This window comes from Fukomys damarensis, unplaced genomic scaffold, assembly GCF_012274545.1.
Source record: "Fukomys damarensis isolate Sample0158 unplaced genomic scaffold, DMR_v1.0_HiC HiC_scaffold_17, whole genome shotgun sequence".
Lineage (NCBI taxonomy): Eukaryota > Metazoa > Chordata > Mammalia > Rodentia > Bathyergidae > Fukomys > Fukomys damarensis.
This window is the reverse complement of record NW_022900929.1, coordinates 74,361,814-74,366,421: the sequence shown is the minus strand read 5'-3', so window position 1 is coordinate 74,366,421 and position 4,608 is coordinate 74,361,814. Positions and strand designations below refer to the sequence as shown.

The 4,608-nt window shown below is 53.8% G+C and overlaps 1 long non-coding RNA gene across 2 annotated transcripts in view; it reads left to right on the top strand.

The window, feature by feature from the left end:
- Positions 1 to 1,997, top strand: part of LOC117286550 — a 4,139-nt gene extending 2,142 nt beyond the window's left edge. The window contains exons 2-3 of one of the 2 annotated variants that reach the window (XR_004517741.1): positions 315 to 704; positions 1,281 to 1,997. This is a non-coding gene — a long non-coding RNA (uncharacterized LOC117286550). Of the gene's footprint in view, positions 1 to 166; positions 236 to 314 lie in introns of both variants that reach the window. The other variant, XR_004517740.1, reaches the window with a different exon arrangement.
- The last annotated feature ends 2,611 nt before the right edge of the window (positions 1,998 to 4,608 follow it).

Genomic DNA, 4,608 nt, shown 5'->3' with positions numbered 1-4,608 from the left:
ACACTAAATTCAGGTTTGTGTTAACTTCAGTGTGAGACTAGAGGATGGATTAGAGAGGCCAACTCCAGGGCCCTGATCACATCTTTAAGATGGAAAGTCAAGTGCTCGCTTCGGCAGCACATATACTAGGATGGAAAGTCAGTCTTGCTGTTCATAATCTTTTCAGAAACATATTTAAAATATTTAGTGATAACACCCACGCGTACGTCTGTCTCTGCATATGAAGAAACACCAGGTGGGTGTTTATACTAATAGAGTTTGGGGCGATTACTAATTTCCTTCTTTTTACCTGTATTTTTTGAATTTTCTTCTAGAGTGTGCATTATTGTCTGAAACCGTGTTACACAAGTACTTGCAGTTCAGCGATGTTTTGTCACGACAGACCTGGGAAGAGACAGCAGCCTCAGCATCCAGACAGAGTCCTGCCCAGTTATGTAAAATAGACTTTTTCTCCAACCCTTCGTACAGCCCCTGGGACTCAGCAAGAGCTGACGGGGGTTGGGACCTGCTGGTCTCTAAGGCCGTGGAGAACATTTGATCGGTGGGTTATGCCGCTGAAGACCCTGTGGACTTGGGGAGAGACTGTACAGGGTTGTCGCTCTGCTAAGCAGCTGGGCAGGGTCCGCAGACGGTGGCCAGGTCCTTGCTTCTCTGGTTTCCCCGCTCAGAATGCCCAGCCCGCATCCGACCAGAAGAGGGCGCAGGTGAGGCCTTCAGTTACAGCGCGGGAGACGGCAAAGTGGGGTACACGCCTTTATAGTTTTTTATCGTGACCCTCAAACTTCGCAGGGGGCCACAAAATGTGGTAGCATGAAATAGGAGACCTCAGTGATCCTCACCTGTCGGCGGTAGCCCAGGGAAGTGGCCTCTCCCACCCCTGCTCCGGAAGAACAGGGCGCCAGGCCGCCCCAGTGTGCCCCACACTTCCTCCCCTGGAGAAGCCAAGCTGCTTTCTCGGGGCTTCCCGCCTCCCAGGAACCTAAGCCGTCCGCCGCACTGGTGTAGCCTGGGCCAAGGCGCTGTCAGGGCCCAGGCCCTTCACTTCTGCCGCACAGCGGGGCCAGGCGAGGGCTATCGGTGGGTCCCTAACCCTTGCACACCCCCAAACCCCAGCGTCAGCCTCTGCCCCATCCTGGAGGGCGCTGGTCTGGTCTCCACTCCCTGTGGCACCTCTGAGGAAAAGCTAAGGATTTTAGAGGGAGAGGAGGGGACGGAAGCAAACTACCAATTCCGCAAGATAAATGTAATTGCGTATCACAAACATATACTGATTTTTAAAGGGAGCAAAGGATTCTGGATGAGACAAGGAAATATGCTGATGCAGGTTTGCTACTACACCCAAAGAAAAACCGTCCTGGAGAAGAAACTGTCCCTGAGATAGGACCCACCGGAAACCACTGCTCGGGGAGGCAATTCTAGAACTCAAGTGCCTGCCCTCCTAGAGAGTGAAAAGCAGCATGAGAAACCGGTTAGCTGTGAAGAGGTCACTGGGGAGAAGAGGAGGGCCGTCTTCCTTGGCTGCCTGGCAGAGGGGAGAACTGTGGACGGACAGCATTTGTTATCCAGTCAGCTCTGGGCAGCCACAGAAAGCTACAGAAACTCCCAACGGGCGCCCCTGGGCCCGAGGCTGGGTTCTGTGTTCCTTGTAAGAGAGCCTTGGAGGGTTGGGGAAAAAGGACAAGAACACACAGACCAGAACCACAGCCATCACCATCAGCAGTGCACTAACCGGGCCCACCAGGGTTCCTGGGAGACACAGAGGGCTGAGTACACCCAGCCGTGTCTGCTTGAAGCCACCCCTGAGCCCTGAGGGGAATCCAAAGACACAGAATAAATGGAAACTTGACTGCTGCTGCTCCTGAGAATGAGGCTGGGCACAAAGCCATGGCTGTCATAAAGGGGAGCAGAGGGGCCCAGGGGAACCCCAGGGAGCCCTCCATGTCACAATATGCAAAGTTTTTTTGTTTTGTTTTGTTTTGTTTTTGAGACAGGGTTTCACTAGTCCAGGTTGGCTTTGCATTTATGGTGATCCTCCTGCCTCAGCCTCCCAAGTGCTGAGACTACAGGTGTGGGCTACCACATTCAGTGCAAAGTCAATTTTTAACAGTCATGAGCTGTTGTTTGCTGTGTCCTAACCTTTTTCTCAGGATGCCATCTTCCAACACCATCACATGGTCACATGGTCACATGATGGGCTGGGGGAACTCCCAAAATTTGCTTCTGTACTGCAGTTCTGACTTGTCCATTTGAAGATGAGATCTTTGGCTGTTCTTTCCTCATTGCTCTTCAACATCCCACCCCCTGAAGGAGAAGAGATTTACTGACCTAGCCAGAGGCCACAGTGCAATGCAAACCGGGAATGGTCTCCACTGTATTCCCTCAAACTGATCAGATCTGACCCCTGATTTCCAGACCACTAAGTCCAGCCAATCCTGATGTGTAGGGGAAGGGAGTTCCAGGCCAAGCTAAAACAGCTCAACCAGTTATCCTGCAGCTACAAATCCCCAGAAGTTGGACTGGGACTCCAGCGATGAGCTTATGGATTTGGACTTTTGGTCCTGCTGGTCCTGTGCAGTGCTCTTGGCCTCCCAGTCCACCCTCGGCAGCTGGAGAGGCTCAGGACTCGGGCTCATCCCTGAGGCAGTGGTCCCAGTCCACCCTGGGTGCCTCTTGTTCCATGACTTCCGTCTCCATGGGCTGAGCAGATGTGGGGGCCCCTTGGGCTGTCCCGCCCTTGATCCTGGAAGCCCAGTAAATCCCCTTACTGTACAGATATCTTCCACACATGACACGAAAAGGTCTGCAGGATGGTGTGGTCTTTTAGGTCACATGTGGTTGAATCTGTGGGCACAGAACCCGTGGATGCTGAGGGCAGCCTACAGTCAGAAGCATTGTGAGCTTTGGGGGTCAGCACCCCACCCCTGCTCCCTGTGGCTCAGCAGCCTCCCATGTGTGCTTCATGCCACTCCTGGACTCACCTCCTTAAGCCCCAGCTATGGCTTTCATGTAGGTACAGACTCTGGGTCCCTCAGCTGAGTGGGTCCTGGTGCCCGGGTTATTGACAAGCTCCCAGGCCCCTTAACGTGGCCACACATGGGCCCCCCGGATGGGGCTCTGTCTCAGTCACTTTCTCATCATGGGATACAATCCCAACAACCGCAACTTTAGGGAGGGGAGGTTTACTTTGGCTCATGTTTCATTCCATAGTTGACTGGCTCCAAGGCAAGACAGCAGGATCTGGCAGAGGAAAAGCTGCTCACCTCATGGAGAACAGAAAGCAGAAAGTCAAAGAGGCGCTGGGGAGGGAGATAAGCCCTTTCAGGTCACACCCACTGTGACCCACCTCTTCTGACCAGGCAGTACCTCCTAAGAGTAAGTCAGTTGTGTAAATCAGTTCAGGCTGACCTTGAACTCTGTGTAGTCCAGGCTGGTTTCCAGCAATTCTCCTGCCTCAGTCTCCTGAGTGTGTGATTATAGGCATACACCACCACACCCAGCTTATTACCAGGGATCGAACTCAGGACCTTGCGCTTCCGAGGCAGGCGGTGGAACCACTGAACTAACTGCCCACTCATTAACATCTTAGATCTCTACCTAGGTGTGATTTTTACACTACTAACAAGATAAAAGTAACTCTAAGCTACTTCAGTGACTATTCCACACATACATTTGTCCCTTGCTGCGTAGAACGTGGGAAGGCTCCTAACTGGGCTTTGGAGCAGGGCCCCTTACTCCCTGGCTCTGTGGGTTTGATCTGAATGAACTTGTCTCACCCCACCCTGCTTTTCGGTGTCTCTGTGGACCCCACAGTCTTTGGAGACTGAACTGACTTCATGTCCTCTTGTCCCCGAAGTGTTCCCTGAATTTCACGGCCTTGAAGACTAGGCCACTCTTACCCCCCCAATTTCCTGCTGTGCTTGTTTCCACATAAGACTGAGAGCTCGCCTCACTGATGTCGGAAGTCAAACTATTGGGGTCACTGAGCATCCCCAAACCTGTGCCGTGGGGAAGAGTGCACTTGGGGACAACCCAGCTATAATTGTATATGGGTGCGTGCAGCAGCCAGCGCCTGAGAAGTCAGGGTTTCCGTGAATTCAGTGTCCAGCTGCAAGATGCACATCCATCTGACCTTCGGACGTCCGGCCGTGGGGAAGGGGACTGTAAGTAGGGTAAGCAGAGCGCAGGCACTGCCTACCAGCCATGGTGTCACGGGGCTTTTCCTGGGGCACCTGACAGTTTTGCCACGACTGCCTGCCTTTGTTCTTGCCAGGAAAGACACTCGGGATCCCGCGGACCCTTTCTCAGACTGCGTGGGTTCGCTGGAGGGTAGCAGTCGGGATACATTCATGTGCGTGGAGGACCTGCTCGGGGTGGGACTGACGGTAGCTGGGTGACAACTGGGTCCTTTTCTAAACATTGGCCTGGGCAGCGGGTGACCAAAGCCTGGCTGGTGGGCTGGGGCCAGGCTGGCACCGTGCCTGCACCTGGCCCCCCTGATGGGCCGTCCCTCCCTGCCCGGCAGCAGCTGCCCCCTCCGCTCATCCCCTGTCCCGTGTCCCTCCCAAGCCTTTAGCACATTGCTGCCTCAGTCTTCCTCCAAGGACTTTA